Source organism: Daphnia pulex, chromosome 3, assembly GCF_021134715.1.
Source record: "Daphnia pulex isolate KAP4 chromosome 3, ASM2113471v1".
In the NCBI taxonomy this organism is placed as follows: domain Eukaryota; kingdom Metazoa; phylum Arthropoda; class Branchiopoda; order Diplostraca; family Daphniidae; genus Daphnia; species Daphnia pulex.
The window spans coordinates 2,228,798-2,244,746 of NC_060019.1; the positions used below are offsets into that span (position 1 = coordinate 2,228,798).

The 15,949-nt window shown below is 42.0% G+C and overlaps 28 non-coding genes across 28 annotated transcripts; 22 read left to right on the forward strand and 6 right to left on the reverse strand.

Annotated features, from left to right (window-relative positions):
- The first annotated feature begins 785 nt into the window (after positions 1-785).
- Positions 786-858, forward strand: Trnav-cac. Its single transcript has one exon. It is a non-coding gene; the product is annotated as a tRNA-Val (tRNA).
- A 230-nt stretch (positions 859-1,088) lies between these two features.
- Positions 1,089-1,161, forward strand: Trnak-cuu. The gene has a single exon. It is a non-coding gene; the product is annotated as a tRNA-Lys (tRNA).
- Positions 1,162-1,263: 102 nt separating this feature from the next.
- Trnav-aac lies at positions 1,264-1,336 on the forward strand. Its single transcript has one exon. It is a non-coding gene; the product is annotated as a tRNA-Val (tRNA).
- A 515-nt stretch (positions 1,337-1,851) lies between these two features.
- Positions 1,852-1,925, reverse strand: Trnan-guu. Its single transcript has one exon. It is a non-coding gene; the product is annotated as a tRNA-Asn (tRNA).
- Positions 1,926-2,333: 408 nt separating this feature from the next.
- On the forward strand, positions 2,334-2,406 carry Trnak-cuu. The gene has a single exon. It is a non-coding gene; the product is annotated as a tRNA-Lys (tRNA).
- Positions 2,407-2,503: 97 nt separating this feature from the next.
- On the forward strand, positions 2,504-2,576 carry Trnav-aac. The gene has a single exon. It is a non-coding gene; the product is annotated as a tRNA-Val (tRNA).
- A 6,242-nt stretch (positions 2,577-8,818) lies between these two features.
- On the forward strand, positions 8,819-8,891 carry Trnav-cac. The gene has a single exon. It is a non-coding gene; the product is annotated as a tRNA-Val (tRNA).
- Positions 8,892-9,121: 230 nt separating this feature from the next.
- Positions 9,122-9,194, forward strand: Trnak-cuu. Its single transcript has one exon. It is a non-coding gene; the product is annotated as a tRNA-Lys (tRNA).
- A 102-nt stretch (positions 9,195-9,296) lies between these two features.
- Positions 9,297-9,369, forward strand: Trnav-aac. Its single transcript has one exon. It is a non-coding gene; the product is annotated as a tRNA-Val (tRNA).
- Positions 9,370-9,887: 518 nt separating this feature from the next.
- Positions 9,888-9,961, reverse strand: Trnan-guu. Its single transcript has one exon. It is a non-coding gene; the product is annotated as a tRNA-Asn (tRNA).
- A 105-nt stretch (positions 9,962-10,066) lies between these two features.
- On the forward strand, positions 10,067-10,139 carry Trnav-cac. The gene has a single exon. It is a non-coding gene; the product is annotated as a tRNA-Val (tRNA).
- A 230-nt stretch (positions 10,140-10,369) lies between these two features.
- On the forward strand, positions 10,370-10,442 carry Trnak-cuu. Its single transcript has one exon. It is a non-coding gene; the product is annotated as a tRNA-Lys (tRNA).
- Positions 10,443-10,539: 97 nt separating this feature from the next.
- On the forward strand, positions 10,540-10,612 carry Trnav-aac. The gene has a single exon. It is a non-coding gene; the product is annotated as a tRNA-Val (tRNA).
- A 726-nt stretch (positions 10,613-11,338) lies between these two features.
- Positions 11,339-11,412, reverse strand: Trnan-guu. The gene has a single exon. It is a non-coding gene; the product is annotated as a tRNA-Asn (tRNA).
- Positions 11,413-11,517: 105 nt separating this feature from the next.
- Positions 11,518-11,590, forward strand: Trnav-cac. The gene has a single exon. It is a non-coding gene; the product is annotated as a tRNA-Val (tRNA).
- A 230-nt stretch (positions 11,591-11,820) lies between these two features.
- Positions 11,821-11,893, forward strand: Trnak-cuu. The gene has a single exon. It is a non-coding gene; the product is annotated as a tRNA-Lys (tRNA).
- Positions 11,894-11,995: 102 nt separating this feature from the next.
- On the forward strand, positions 11,996-12,068 carry Trnav-uac. Its single transcript has one exon. It is a non-coding gene; the product is annotated as a tRNA-Val (tRNA).
- A 518-nt stretch (positions 12,069-12,586) lies between these two features.
- On the reverse strand, positions 12,587-12,660 carry Trnan-guu. Its single transcript has one exon. It is a non-coding gene; the product is annotated as a tRNA-Asn (tRNA).
- Positions 12,661-12,765: 105 nt separating this feature from the next.
- On the forward strand, positions 12,766-12,838 carry Trnav-cac. Its single transcript has one exon. It is a non-coding gene; the product is annotated as a tRNA-Val (tRNA).
- Positions 12,839-13,068: 230 nt separating this feature from the next.
- Positions 13,069-13,141, forward strand: Trnak-cuu. Its single transcript has one exon. It is a non-coding gene; the product is annotated as a tRNA-Lys (tRNA).
- A 98-nt stretch (positions 13,142-13,239) lies between these two features.
- On the forward strand, positions 13,240-13,312 carry Trnav-aac. The gene has a single exon. It is a non-coding gene; the product is annotated as a tRNA-Val (tRNA).
- Positions 13,313-13,827: 515 nt separating this feature from the next.
- On the reverse strand, positions 13,828-13,901 carry Trnan-guu. Its single transcript has one exon. It is a non-coding gene; the product is annotated as a tRNA-Asn (tRNA).
- A 105-nt stretch (positions 13,902-14,006) lies between these two features.
- Trnav-cac lies at positions 14,007-14,079 on the forward strand. Its single transcript has one exon. It is a non-coding gene; the product is annotated as a tRNA-Val (tRNA).
- Positions 14,080-14,479: 400 nt separating this feature from the next.
- Positions 14,480-14,552, forward strand: Trnav-aac. Its single transcript has one exon. It is a non-coding gene; the product is annotated as a tRNA-Val (tRNA).
- Positions 14,553-15,070: 518 nt separating this feature from the next.
- Positions 15,071-15,144, reverse strand: Trnan-guu. Its single transcript has one exon. It is a non-coding gene; the product is annotated as a tRNA-Asn (tRNA).
- A 105-nt stretch (positions 15,145-15,249) lies between these two features.
- Positions 15,250-15,322, forward strand: Trnav-cac. Its single transcript has one exon. It is a non-coding gene; the product is annotated as a tRNA-Val (tRNA).
- A 230-nt stretch (positions 15,323-15,552) lies between these two features.
- Trnak-cuu lies at positions 15,553-15,625 on the forward strand. The gene has a single exon. It is a non-coding gene; the product is annotated as a tRNA-Lys (tRNA).
- Positions 15,626-15,722: 97 nt separating this feature from the next.
- Trnav-aac lies at positions 15,723-15,795 on the forward strand. Its single transcript has one exon. It is a non-coding gene; the product is annotated as a tRNA-Val (tRNA).
- The last annotated feature ends 154 nt before the right edge of the window (positions 15,796-15,949 follow it).

The following is a 15,949-nucleotide window of genomic DNA, read 5'->3' on the forward strand; positions in this document are numbered from 1 at the left end:
ACAATTCCAGTCTTTATCCCGTTCCACCTTGGGAGCGATCTATCCTGATACGTGTCCCAAAAAATCCGAGAAATCACTCCATACTCACGCAATCTCTTGTTTAGCAGGCTTAGGTCATCATCGAATTTGAAATGTTGAATTCTAACGCGTACAAGGTTAACTGACCTATCTCTCACTCTAATTTTGACCTCCTTGCCACTAATGACTACTGATTCTTTAGCACTAAATTTATTCAAAAATTCAATATGGTCATTGACGGTCTTGAACCCAATTCGGAAAACGCAAATAGCTCGTCCTGGTAGGCGAGAAACTGCATCAAAGATGCTATCAGATTCATTACTATCGTGCTCAAAACATTCGTAGAACTCATGCCTGGTCACTTCAGTATTACCAAAAGAGATTTCGGCAGTACGTGGCCAGACGTCTGGGGATTCCGATCCCATTTTACCCAAAATAGGGGCAAAAGGACGGGGAGAAAAATGCAAAAATAGGGAAAAAAAAACCAAAATGGCGCTCAACAAACAACAAGGGAAACAGGACACACATGCAACAATACAACAAAAGAGAAACAAAAAAAAGAACAAATAATTTTTTGACTCACAGCAAGATGTCACACTTTGGAGCTCAGTTAGACACGTCTAGTCACAGCCGAACGCGCTAGCCAATTGCGCCACAGAGGCATGCTGGTTGATTAACGACACACTCGTCAAGATCAACAGGCAAACCAAACATTACCTTTTTTTAGTGTGGCCAACGCTAATAAAATGTTGCAGAAACATTGTGGGGCTTCCATAGTGTAGAGGTTATCATGTCGGCTTCACACGCTGAAGGTCCTCAGTTCGATCCTGAGTGGAAGCATCAGTATAACGTTAGGAAAAAATAATCGTAGGAGAAAAGGAAATGAAATGGAATTAATAACTTGTAATGTATCTTATCTTGATGACAACTAGACTAGAACAAGTAGACATCTGGAAACTACACACAGACAACCAACCAATCATAGTAAAAGTTATCTCACGGTTCCTGGAAAGGAAAAAATGTCGTCAATAAGACTTGGTTCATTACATTGGAATAGAGCGCAATAGTAAGCCTGGCTAGCTCAGTCGGTAGAGCATGAGACTCTTAATCTCAGGGTCGGGGGTTCGAGCCCCCCGTTGGGCGTCATGTCATATATTTGCAAATAAATGCAGATGAAAGTTAGAAGTTGGGAGACGATCGTTAGAATTTTGTAATCATTCCAGAATAATTCTATAGCGGATTGTAGTTTCCATAGTGTAGTGGTTATCACGTCGGCCTAACACGCTGAAGGTCCTCAGTTCGATCCTTGGTGGAAACAGGACAATGTATTTTTAGAAAGACTATCAAAAGAGCACATTTTGGTTTTTTGAAAAAGCCAAGCATTCATGTTTCTTGTGAAAATGAAATCTACATTATGACAATGTGAAGATATTCGCAATGCTGTATCCGGAGGAAGTCAACAGAAAGCGGGAAATCAATGATGACTGTGGTTGTTGAAAAAGGTGCTATAACCCCGAAGAGACTTCTTCTGTAGCCAAACGTCAATGACTGTTGTTTTAGGGAAATGAGAAATGACTTGCTCTGGATGGGGAAGAATTCCATAAACACCGGAGGGGAATCTATATAGATTACACCTGAACCTGGAAAAGTAGCTCCGAACAGTGGAAGAACATCATGTGCGTGCACCCTACGCTGCAAATGTTCAGTAGATTTAACAGTCATCAGTTAAAGAAGCCATATCGCGAGTGTGCGCTCTTCATTGGACGCTTTAGTTGGTTAAAGGAGTCATGAGGCAAAGAAATTGAATTAAAACAACAGTAGTCATTCACCATGCGCCCCTGGGTGGGATCGAACCACCAGCCTTCCGGTTAACAGCCGAACGCGCTAGCCAATTGCGCCACAGAGGCATGCTGGTTGTTTAACGACACACTCGTCAATATCAACAGGCAAACCAAACATTACCTTTTTTTAGTGTGGCCAACGCTAATAAAATGTTGCAGAAACATTGTGGGGCTTCCATAGTGTAGAGGTTATCACGTCGGCTTCACACGCTGAAGGTCCTCAGTTCGATCCTGAGGGAAAGCATCAGTATAACGTTAGGAAAAAATAATCGTAGGAGAAAAGGAAATGAAATGGAATTAATAACTTGTAATGTATCTTATCTTGATGACAACTAGGCTAGAACAAGTAGACATCTGGAAACTACACACAGACAACCAACCAATCATAGTAAAAGTTATCTCACGGTTCCTGGAAAGGAAAAAATGTCGTCAATAAGACTTGGTTCATTACATTGGAATAGAGCGCAATAGTAAGCCTGGCTAGCTCAGTCGGTAGAGCATGAGACTCTTAATCTCAGGGTCGGGGGTTCGAGCCCCGCGTTGGGCGTCATATATTTGCAAATAAATGCAGATGAAAGTTAGAAGCTGGGAGACGATCGTTAGAATTTTGTAATCATTCCAGAATAATTCTATAGCGGATTGTAGTTTCCATAGTGTATTGGTTATCACGTCGGCCTAACACGCTGAAGGTCCTCAGTTCGATCCTGGGTGGAAACAGGACAATGTATTTTTAGAAAGACTATCAAAAAAGCACATTTTGGTTTTTTGAAAAAGCCAAGCATTCATGTTTCTTGTGAAAATGAAATCTACATTATGACAATGTGAAGATATTCGCAATGCTGTATCCGGAGGAAGTCAACAGAAAGCGGGAAATCAATGATGACTGTGGTTGTTGAAAAAGGTGCTATAACCCCGAAGAGACTTCTTCTGTAGCCAAACGTCAATGACTGTTGTTTTAGGGAAATGAGAAATGACTTGCTCTGGATGGGGAAGAATTCCATAAACACCGGAGGGGAATCTATATAGATTACACCTGAACCTGGAACAGTAGCTCCGAACAGTGGAAGAACATCATGTGCGTGCACCCTACGCTGCAAATGTTCAGTAGATTTAACAGTCATCAGTTAAAGAAGCCATATCGCGAATGTGCGCTCTTCATTGGACGCTTTAGTTGGTTGAAGAAGTCATGAGGCAAAGAAATTGAATTAAAACAACAGTAGTCATTCACCATGCGCCCCTGGGTGGGATCGAACCACCAGCCTTCCGGTTTTTTTTTTTTTTTTATATTTAAACGATTTATTGTCACAATTAAAATTAAAATTTCTTTACAGATACTTGGGGCATTTACGAGATTTGTGACATAAGTGACTTGCTGTGGCCAAGGAGAAACATTACAAACAGAAAAAGAAAACATTTCGAGACGGAAATGAAAGAGGACAAATGATTTTAGTAAAAAATGTGGAATTTAACAATACGACATCTGGGGGGGGGATCCAAGAAATAATAGTTGTAATGAGAGAACAATGTTGTATAAAGGTAAGAAGAAATCTGTTGAGAATTTTGAGAGGGAATATTTATGGATTAGAAGGTGACATCTGGGGAGAATTTTTTGAATGAAGGAGGCTTGACCAGAGAGACTGTATTTCATTGATGGCTGGGGTGAGGTTTTGGCTGCGGGCGGTCCAGACGGTGATGATGTAGGATTGGATGAGGGCCAGTATTTTCTCTTTATTGGGGCCATTTCCAATGTCTCCATTTATTGTTGATTTGAGTGGTTTTTGACATCCAAGTTTCGTTAGTTGAATTCGAAGCCATAAACTGATGTGGACTTTCTCAGAACAGAGTAACATAAGATGGTCGTCAGTTTCTTGGCCACCATTGCATAGAGGACATTGGTCATTTCTAGAAAGTCTGAGGCTTGTGAGGCGCATTTTGGTAGGGAGCTGATTATGGTTGAAATCCCAGACCAGTTCAGCGTTTCTTCCTTTCATTTTGGCCACCCAACGCCAGATGGAAGCCCAGTCGAGGTCTGGTTTCGCAACTTCGGTTCTCCCTGGTTGCCCAAGGTTAGCGATCAGGTGATTGTAGGTGGCGCGGTGATTGGATACGGTTGACGATGTGAAGATGCCAGCTTTAAGTAGATCGGTGATGGTTGAAAGTGCGGTGGTGAAGTATGGATGTGATGAATGGGTTGCATTAAATCTGGGCTGGGTGATTTGTTGAAGGAGATTCTTGAGGTGTGGACCCAACCAATAAACGGCTGCAGCTCTCTCAATAGCCTCGGGATGGATTAAAGATTTAAAGATTTGACGGGTGAAAAGGGATTGGAAGAATTGAAAAAGTAAGGTGACTCCAAGTCCACCTTGGAGTCGGGGGCGGATCAAAACATTTAGGGGTGGGTGCTCTCTTCTTTGTGCCCAAAGAAATTTGTTGCATTTTTGTTGGAGGAGAAGGGCTTGGGTTTTGTTGCAAGGGAGTACATGAGCTATATGAACAAGTTGTGATAAGACATGTTGTTTGATGAATAGGGCGCGACCATAAAAAGTGAAATGACGGTGTGTGTTTGTGATAAGAATATTTTGTATGGTGTTGTACTGTCTTTGCCAATTGTCTCTTACTGTTGTTTTTATTTCAGAAGAAAAAGTAATTCCAAGAATTTTCAAATTGTCTACTTGAGATATCCAATCATGTGGCCAAGTACGTTTAGGATGAGTTTGATTGAAATTGCTTCTACGTGGGATCGAACTCCTAACCTCAGGAATCCCAGCCGACGCCGCTACCGTCTGCGCTACTACGGCCTGTGGATATTGATTTAAGGTCCAAGTGCCTAGACCAAGTAATTTTGTCTTCCCCTTGTTAATACGTGCATTTGTCCAGGCACAAAATTCTAGAATAATCTCGCATGCACGACGTACATCTTTCATTGATGAGACAAAAACTACTAGATCATCTACATATGCACGAACTTTGATGCGTTTTCCGTAGTGTTCAATTCCGTCAATACCCCTAGACAAGCAAACTAAAAGCGGTTCAATATAGAGGGCAAACAGATGGACTGACAGAGGGCACCCCTGTCGCACGGATTGTGCATTGTCCACAGTACCGACTATGTCATTACCGTTCAATGGGCATAGTTCAGTTATACTGTACAGCGTTTTCAACCAATCAACAAAGAGGAGGGGATAGCCCATGGCAGTCATTACTTCCCACAGAACGTCTCGATTGACAAGGTCATATGCTTTCTCTAAATCGTACGCGAGAATGGCGGCCGGTTTGAGAGAAGATACCTCTTTTGATTTACGACCTGTATTATCAATGACATCTCGGATTAAACACAAGCTGTCAAAGATATAGCGGCCGGGTACACCACCTTTTTGATGTGAGTCTAGAGAGTTTTGAAGAGATTTTCTCAGACGAAAAGCCAATACTGACGCGATTAACTTATAATCGGTATTTAACAAAGAGATTGGTCGGTAATCGGTGATTTTACTCGGTGATGGGATTTTTGGGACTAATCTTATAGCTGCCCTTCCCTGCGACGGCTGGAGTTTTCTTTTTTCGAGGACGCAATTCATCATTTCCAGAAAATGAACACCAATAACATCCCAAAATTTTATATAAAACTCAAAAGGAATGCCATCTGTACCCGGGGCCTTGTTCTTTTTAGTTGCCTTAAGGGCGATGTTAATTTCATCTACTGTGAACGGATCTACAAGAAAGTTGCCACTCTCCGGGATCGAACCTAGTACTCCTCGATTCAACGCTTGAGCGTTTAACGACTGATCTACCACTGATACACCCGAATCGTTTTTAGTGGGTTTTGTACGGGTAAGTGCACCTCTAATCCCTTCTAGAAATTTTCCAGCTAATTGGGTATTGGGGGAGGGCTGGTTCTGAAAAATTCTACTAAAGTGTTCAATTGTTTCTTGATTAATCTGCTCAGGTTGGGTAATTTTACAGTTATCATTAGTTTTGAGCTGAGTGATCAGAGACTTCTGGAAATTGCTCGTTGACTTGTTCATATGAAAGGTAGATGGCTCTTCTTCGGCTATACTTTGAACGCGTGAACGTATTGAAAATCCCCTCAATGCTTCTCGCTCCCAGGCTAGAAACTCACGTTTCAACTCCATGTAACGCGCATGATTGAAATTTACATTGTTCACGGTTTCTTTTAGTTGATGTTGGAGTAATTTCCTTTTGACTCTCTGATCACAGATTCTCTTTTTACAATAGTTCATTGATAATCGCCTGAGGCTAGGTTTGAAAATAATCTCCCACCAATGATCTACGTTTTCAATACGGGATGGGTGTTGAGACATTTCTTCAATAAAGACATGCACCAAGTTTATATATTCTTCTTCCTCAAGAATTGATGAGTTAAGTTTCCATAAATTCCTTGACTTGTTCCTCACTACACTAGGAGGGGTGATGCTGTTTATATACCCTACGATTGGTCTGTGATCCCCGAGTGGTAAGTCGTGCAAATGGATATCAGAAAATTTTACGTGATGGTGGCAATAAATTCGGTCCAATCTAGCCTGGCTAGCCGCACAATTGTACGTCCAACAAGGTTCATTTTTCCGAATTTCTCTCCAGACATCTGTTAATGAAAGGGCTTTTACTAAATCTCGGAGGGGTTCTAGTAATGCTAGTCTAATTTTAGGTGGTGTTGTCTTGCTACTTTTACGGTCATCGATCTCGTCAACGGCATTAAAATCTCCCAATATAATTGCTGGTGCCTTATACTGGGCAACATAAGCCGGAATAGTTTGCCGGAGGAAAGAATCTCTATAACTTTTATTTTGGTCACCAGATGGGGCGTAAATACACACGAAAGCAAGACCCTTTACTTCCATGGCTATCAGCCTCCCCTCCGGTTCAAACAAAATGTTTTTGGCGCTCAGCCCGTGTCGTACTAGGATGGCTGTCCCATGTTGTCTAGGACCGAGATTTGTGTGCATCTGGTAATGTTTAGTAAATACGGTGCTAGAGTGAAATACTACTTCTTGCAAACATATAATATCAAGTTTATTATGTAAAAAGAAATTGAGTATTATTTGAAGTTTGTCAGGTGACGATATTCTGTTGATATTATATGTCGCGATGTTAGTCATGATTAATATTTAAATTTGGGTTTAGAGGGTTGGGTTTTGTTATCGTGGGCTTTTTTCCTTCTAACGGCCTCCATTGCTTTGAGAGTTTTATCTACTATGGGGGTTGATGGAGTGCCGAGGGGGACGCCCAAGGACTCCTGAGTCTCACTCACATGACTAGCCTCCTGGCTATCAAGTGGCCGTTGTCCTGGCTGAATACTCCCACCAGAAAAAGAAATGTCTTCATCAGGATTTGAAATCGAAACCACTTCGGTTGCATCCATCTCTTCAACCACCTCGTTATCCATCTGATCTATCGTGGATGGAATAGATGGTACTCCAGGTGAGATTGGAGCGGGTGGAACATCGTTCCCCCCAGAGAGGGCGGGAAAAGAATTAATGTCCGCACCCGGTATCGAAACTGGAACCTCTCGAGTCGGAGACCCGAGTTCAACCAACTGAGCTACACCAGATACAATTTCCTCAGCTACCTCGCCCGAGCCAGAGGAAGAGGCAGTACGACTCCTCTTTTTTGATTGTTTTTGTTGGTCACGGAATTCCCTCGTCTGTTTCATTTTCTTTTTCTTGACCAATTTGGACGCAACAGACGAACCTACGCAGTTGGTGTCTTCAGCGTCAGCATCGGTGTCAGAAGAAGATTCAGTTCCATCGGGTTTCGAAATCTGATCCTCTGGAGCTCCATCAAGAACGACAACAGTCGACGTCGTTGGCCTCTGGGCTAACTCGGGGAATGTATCAGCGTCAACAGTTGGAGCAATTGGCATTTGCCCGCCACCAATCGGGCCTGTCTCCTGGGGCTTCCTAACAGTTGTCCTAACTGGGCCACGATTTGTTAGTAATACACTGCTATAGCTACGTGTTCCAATGGGGCCTTTTGAAATGGTGCTGGGGTTTGTTAAACTACGGGGTTTCTTGGGGCAATTAGCTAAGACATGGGTGGGAGAATCACACATGCGGCATGTGTGCATTTGCCCTGCATAAGACACCATTATTGGTTCCTTGTAGCTTCCAAAGGTGATATAAGACGGAATGCTCTTGTGGATTTCCATATCCACGTTGACAATTCCAGTCTTTATCCCGTTCCACCTTGGGAGCGATCTATCCTGATACGTGTCCCAAAAAATCCGAGAAATCACTCCATACTCACGCAATCTCTTGTTTAGCAGGCTTAGGTCATCATCGAATTTGAAATGTTGAATTCTAACGCGTACAAGGTTAACTGACCTATCTCTCACTCTAATTTTGACCTCCTTGCCACTAATGACTACTGATTCTTTAGCACTAAATTTATTCAAAAATTCAATATGGTCATTGACGGTCTTGAACCCAATTCGGAAAACGCAAATAGCTCGTCCTGGTAGGCGAGAAACTGCATCAAAGATGCTATCAGATTCATTACTGTCGTGCTCGAAACATTCGTAGAACTCATGCCTGGTCACTTCAGTATTACCAAAAGAGATTTCGGCAGTACGTGGCCAGACGTCTGGGGATTCCGATCCCATTTTACCCACAATAACAGGGGCAAAAGGACGGGGAGAAAAATGCAAAAAGAGGGAACAAAACCAAAATGGCGCTCAACAAACAACAAGGGAAACAGGACACACAAGCAACAATACAACAGAAGAGAAACAAAAAAAAGAACAAATAGTTTTTTGACTCACAGCAAGATGTCACACTTGGGAGCTCAGTTATACACGTCTAGTCACTGCCGAACGCGCTAGCCAATTGCGCCACAGAGGCATGCTGGTTGATTAATGACACACTCGTCAAGATCAACAGGCAAACCAAACATTACCTTTTTTTAGTGTGGCCAACGCTAATAAAATGTTGCAGAAACATTGTAGGGCTTCCATAGTGTAGAGGTTATCACGTCCGCTTCACACGCTGTAGGTCCTCAGTTCGATCCTGAGTGGAAGCATCAGTATAACGTTAGGAAAAAATAATCGTAGGAGAAAAGGAAATGAAATGGAATTAATAACTTGTAATGTATCTTATCTTGATGACAACTAGACTAGAACAAGTAGACATCTGGAAACTACACACAGACAACCAACCAATCATAGTAAAAGTTATCTCACGCTTCCTGTAAAGGAAAAAATGTCGTCAATAAGACTTGGTTCATTACATTGGAATAGAGCGCAATAGTAAGCCTGGCTAGCTCAGTCGGTAGAGCATGAGACTCTTAATCTCAGGGTCGGGGGTTCGAGCCCCCCGTTGGGCGTCAAGTCATATATTTGCAAATAAATGCAGATGAAAGTTAGAAGTTGGGAGACGATCGTTAGAATTTTGTAATCATTCCAGAATAATTCTATAGCGGATTGTAGTTTCCATAGTGTAGTGGTTATCACGTCGGCCTAACACGCTGAAGGTCCTCAGTTCGATCCTGGGTGGAAACAGGACAATGTATTTTTAGAAAGACTATCAAAAAAGCACATTTTGGTTTTTTGAAAAAGCCAAGCATTCATGTTTCTTGTGAAAATGAAATCTACATTATGACAATGTGAAGATATTCGCAATGCTGTATCCGGAGGAAGTCAACAGAAAGCGGGAAATCAATGATGACTGTGGTTGTTGAAAAAGGTGCTATAACCCCGAAGAGACTTCTTCTGTAGCCAAACGTCAAACGTGACTGTTGTTTTAGGGAAATGAGAAATGACTTGCTCTGGATGGGGAAGAATTCCATAAACACCGGAGGGGAATCTATATAGATTACACCTGAACCTGGAACAGTAGCTCCGAACAGTGGAAGAACATCATGTGCGTGCACCCTACGCTGCAAATGTTCAGTAGATTTAACAGTCATCAGTTAAAGAAGCCATATCGCGAGTGTGCGCTCTTCATTGGACGCTTTAGTTGGTTAAAGGAGTCATGAGGCGAAGAAATTGAATTAAAACAACAGTAGTCATTCACCATGCGCCCCTGGGTGGGATCGAACCACCAGCCTTCCGGTTAACAGCCGAACGCGCTAGCCAATTGCGCCACAGAGGCATGCTGGTTGATTAACGACACACTCGTCAAGATCAACAGGCAAACCAAACATTACCTTTTTTTAGTGTGGCCAACGCTAATAAAATGTTGCAGAAACATTGTGGGGCTTCCATAGTGTAGAGGTTATCACGTCGGCTTCACACGCTGAAGGTCCTCAGTTCGATCCTGAGTGGAAGCATCAGTATAACGTTAGGAAAAAATAATCGTAGGAGAAAAGGAAATGAAATGGAATTAATAACTTGTAATGTATCTTATCTTGATGACAACTAGACTAGAACAAGTAGACATCTGGAAACTACACACAGACAACCAACCAATCATAGTAAAAATTATCTCACGCTTCCTGGAAAGGAAAAAATGTCGTCAATAAGACTTGGTTCATTACATTGGAATAGAGCGCAATAGTAAGCCTGGCTAGCTCAGTCGGTAGAGCATGAGACTCTTAATCTCAGGGTCGGGGGTTCGAGCCCCGCGTTGGGCGTCATATATTTGCAAATAAATGCAGATGAAAGTTAGAAGTTGGGAGACGATCGTTAGAATTTTGTAATCATTCCAGAATAATTCTATAGCGGATTGTAGTTTCCATAGTGTAGTGGTTATCACGTCGGCCTAACACGCTGAAGGTCCTCAGTTCGATCCTGGGTGGAAACAGGACAATGTATTTTTAGAAAGACTATCAAAAAAGCACATTTTGGTTTTTTGAAAAAGCCAAGCATTCATGTTTCTTGTGAAAATGAAATCTACAGTATCGTCCAAAAAAATCCGAACACCATGGTCTCTTTCTTTATTAAAAAAAAATATTTCTGCATTTTTTTCTTAATTCTAATAAATGAACTTTGTAAAACAATTAATTCTACACATAATATGAAGTCTTGAAAGTTAAAAACAAAGAATCTACATTAAACTGGGCTTTTGAAAAAGAGGTGCGTTCGGATTTTTTTGGACGATACTGTACATTATTACAATGTGAAGATATTCGCAATGCTGTATCCGGAGGAAGTCAACAGAAAGCGGGAAATCAATGATGACTGTGGTTGTTGAAAAAGGTGCTATAACCCCGAAGAGACTTCTTCTGTAGCCAAACGTCAATGACTGTTGTTTTAGGGAAATGAGAAATGACTTGCTCTGGATGGGGAAGAATTCCATAAACACCGGAGGGGAATCTATATAGATTACACCTGAACCTGGAACAGTAGCTCCGAACAGTGGAAGAACATCATGTGCGTGCACCCTACGCTGCAAATGTTCAGTAGATTTAACAGTCATCAGTTAAAGAAGCCATATCGCGAGTGTGCGCTCTTCATTGGACGCTTTAGTTGGTTAAAGGAGTCATGAGGCGAAGAAATTGAATTAAAACAACAGTAGTCATTCACCATGCGCCCCTAGGTGGGATCGAACCACCAGCCTTCCGGTTAACAGCCGAACGCGCTAGCCAATTGCGCCACAGAGGCATGCTGGTTGATTAACGACACACTCGTCAAGATCAACAGGCACACCAAACATTACCTTTTTTTAGTGTGGCCAACGCTAATAAAATGTTTCAGAAACACTGTGGGGCTTCCATAGTGTAGAGGTTATCACGTCCGCTTCACACGCTGAAGGTCCTCAGTTCGATCCTGAGTGGAAGCATCAGTATAACGTTAGGAAAAAATAATCGTAGGAGAAAAGGAAATGAAATGGAATTAATAACTTGTAATGTATCTTATCTTGATGACAACTAGACTAGAACAAGTAGACATCTGGAAACTACACACAGACAACCAACCAATCATAGTAAAAGTTATCTCACGGTTCCTGGAAAGGAAAAAATGTCGTCAATAAGACTTGGTTCATTACATTGGAATAGAGCGCAATAGTAAGCCTGGCTAGCTCAGTCGGTAGAGCATGAGACTCTTAATCTCAGGGTCGGGGGTTCGAGCCCCCCGTTGGGCGTCAAGTCATATATTTGCAAATAAATGCAGATGAAAGTTAGAAGTTGGGAGACGATCGTTAGAATTTTGTAATCATTCCAGAATAATTCTATATCGGATTGTAGTTTCCATAGTGTAGTGGTTATCACGTCGGCCTTACACGCTGAAGGTCCTCAGTTCGATCCTGGGTGGAAACAGGACAATGTATTTTTAGAAAGACTATCAAAAAAGCACATTTTGGTTTTTTGAAAAAGCCAAGTATTCATGTTTCTTGTGAAAATGAAATCTACATTATGACAATGTGAAGATATTCGCAATGCTGTATCCGGAGGAAGTCAACAGAAAGCGGGAAATCAATGATGACTGTGGTTGTTGAAAAAGGTGCTATAACCCCGAAGAGACTTCTTCTGTAGCCAAACGTCAAACGTGACTGTTGTTTTAGGGAAATGAGAAATGACTTGCTCTGGATGGGGAAGAATTCCATAAACACCGGAGGGGAATCTATATAGATTACACCTGAACCTGGAACAGTAGCTCCGAACAGTGGAAGAACATCATGTGCGTGCACCCTACGCTGCAAATGTTCAGTAGATTTAACAGTCATCAGTTAAAGAAGCCATATCGCGAGTGTGCGCTCTTCATTGGACGCTTTAGTTGGTTAAAGGAGTCATGAGGCGAAGAAATTGAATTAAAACAACAGTAGTCATTCACCATGCGCCCCTGGGTGGGATCGAACCACCAGCCTTCCGGTTAACAGCCGAACGCGCTAGCCAATTGCGCCACAGAGGCATGCTGGTTGATTAACGACACACTCGTCAAGATCAACAGGCAAACCAAACATTACCTTTTTTTAGTGTGGCCAACGCTAATAAAATGTTGCAGAAACATTGTGGGGCTTCCATAGTGTAGAGGTTATCACGTCGGCTTCACACGCTGAAGGTCCTCAGTTCGATCCTGAGTGGAAGCATCAGTATAACGTTAGGAAAAAATAATCGTAGGAGAAAAGGAAATGAAATGGAATTAATAACTTGTAATGTATCTTATCTTGATGACAACTAGACTAGAACAAGTAGACATCTGGAAACTACACACAGACAACCAACCAATCATAGTAAAAGTTATCTCACGGTTCCTGGAAAGGAAAAAATGTCGTCAATAAGACTTGGTTCATTACATTGGAATAGAGCGCAATAGTAAGCCTGGCTAGCTCAGTCGGTAGAGCATGAGACTCTTAATCTTAGGGTCGGGGGTTCGAGCCCCCCGTTGGGCGTCATATATTTGCAAATAAATGCAGATGAAAGTTAGAAGTTGGGAGACGATCGTTAGAATTTTGTAATCATTCCAGAATAATTCTATAGCGGAATTGTAGTTTCCATAGTGTAGTGGTTATCACGTCGGCCTAACACGCTGAAGGTCCTCAGTTCGATCCTGGGTGGAAACAGGACAATGTATTTTTAGAAAGACTATCAAAAGAGCACATTTTGGTTTTTTGAAAAAGCCAAGCATTCATGTTTCTTGTGAAAATGAAATCTACATTATGACAATGTGAAGATATTCGCAATGCTGTATCCGGAGGAAGTCAACAGAAAGCGGGAAATCAATGATGACTGTGGTTGTTGAAAAAGGTGCTATAACCCCGAAGAGACTTCTTCTGTAGCCAAACGTCAATGACTGTTGTTTTAGGGAAATGAGAAATGACTTGCTCTGGATGGGGAAGAATTCCATAAATACCGGAGGGGAATCTATATAGATTACACCTGAACCTGGAACAGTAGCTCCGAACAGTGGAAGAACATCATGTGCGTGCACCCTACGCTGCAAATGTTCAGTAGATTTAACAGTCATCAGTTAAAGAAGCCATATCGCGAGTGTGCGCTCTTCATTGGACGCTTTAGTTGGTTAAAGGAGTCATGAGGCGAAGAAATTGAATTAAAACAACAGTAGTCATTCACCATGCGCCCCTGGGTGGGATCGAACCACCAGCCTTCCGGTTAACAGCCGAACGCGCTAGCCAATTGCGCCACAGAGGCATGCTGGTTGATTAACGACACACTCGTCAAGATCAACAGGCAAACCAAACATTACCTTTTTTTAGTGTGGCCAACGCTAATAAAATGTTGCAGAAATATTGTGGGGCTTCCATAGTGTAGAGGTTATCACGTCGGCTTCACACGCTGAAGGTCCTCAGTTCGATCCTGAGTGGAAGCATGAGTATAACGTTAGGAAAAAATAATCGTCGGAGAAAAGGAAATGAAATGGAATTAATAACTTGTAATGTATCTTATCTTGATGACAACTAGACTAGAACAAGTAGACATCTGGAAACTACACACAGACAACCAACCAATCATAGTAAAAGTTATCTCACGCTTCCTGGAAAGAAAAAAATGTCGTCAATAAGACTTGGTTCATTACATTGGAATAGAGCGCAATAGTAAGCCTGGCTAGCTCAGTCGGTAGAGCATGAGACATTTAATCTCAGTGTCTTGGGTTCGAGCCCCCCGTTGGGCGTCATATATTTGCAAATAAATGCAGATGAAAGTTAGAAGTTGGGAGACGATCGTTAGAATTTTGTAATCATTCCAGAATAATTCTATAGCGGATTGTAGTTTCCATAGTGTAGTGGTTATCACGTCGGCCTAACACGCTGAAGGTCCTCAGTTCGATCCTGGGTGGAAACAGGACAATCTATTTTTAGAAAGACTATCAAAAAAGCACATTTTGGTTTTTTGAAAAAGCCAAGCATTCATGTTTCTTGTGAAAATGAAATCTACATTATGACAATGTGAAGATATTCGCAATGCTGTATCCGGAGGAAGTCAACAGAAAGCGGGAAATCAATGATGACTGTGGTTGTTGAAAAAGGTGCTATAACCCCGAAGAGACTTCTTCTGTAGCCAAACGTCAATGACTGTTGTTTTAGGGAAATGAGAAATGACTTGCTCTGGATGGGGAAGAATTCCATAAACACCGGAGGGGAATCTATATAGATTACACCTGAACCTGGAACAGTAGCTCCGAACAGTGGAAGAACATCATGTGCGTGCACCCTTCGCTGCAAATGTTCAGTAGATTTAACAGTCATCAGTTAAAGAAGCAATATCGCGAGTGTGCGCTCTTCATTAGACGCTTTAGTTGGTTAAAGGAGTCATGAGGCGAAGAAATTGAATTAAAACAACAGTAGTAGTCGTTCACCATGCGCCCCTGGGTGGGATCGAACCACCAGCCTTCCGGTTAACAGCCGAACGCGCTAGCCAATTGCGCCACAGAGGCATGCTGGTTGATTAACGACACACTCGTCAAGATCAACAGGCAAACCAAACATTACCTTTTTTTAGTGTGGCCAACGCTAATAAAATGTTGCAGAAACATTGTGGGGCTTCCATAGTGTAGAGGTTATCACGTCGGCTTCACACGCTGAAGGTCCTCAGTTCGATCCTGAGTGGAAGCATCAGTATAACGTTAGGAAAAAATAATCGTAGGAGAAAAGGAAATGAAATGGAATTAATAACTTGTAATGTATCTTATCTTGATGACAACTAGACTAGAACAAGTAGACATCTGGAAACTACACACAGACAACCAACCAATCATAGTAAAAGTTATCTCACGCTTCCTGGAAAGGAAAAAATGTCGTCAATAAGACTTGGTTCATTACATTGGAATAGAGCGCAATAGTAAGCCTGGCTAGCTCAGTCGGTAGAGCATGAGACACTTAATCTCAGGGTCGGGGGTTCGAGCCCCCCGTTGGGCGTCATATATTTGCAAATAAATGCAGATGAAAGTTAGAAGTTGGGAGACGATCGTTAGAATTTTGTAATCATTCCAGAATAATTCTATAGCGGATTGTAGTTTCCATAGTGTAGTGGTTATCACGTCGGCCTAACACGCTGAAGGTCCTCAGTTCGATCCTGGGTGGAAACAGGACAATCTATTTTTAGAAAGACTATCAAAAAAGCACATTTTGGTTTTTTGAAAAAGCCAAGCATTCATGTTTCTTGTGAAAATGAAATCTACATTATGACAATGTGAAGATATTCGCAATGCTGTATCCGGAGGAAGTCAACAGAAAGCGGGA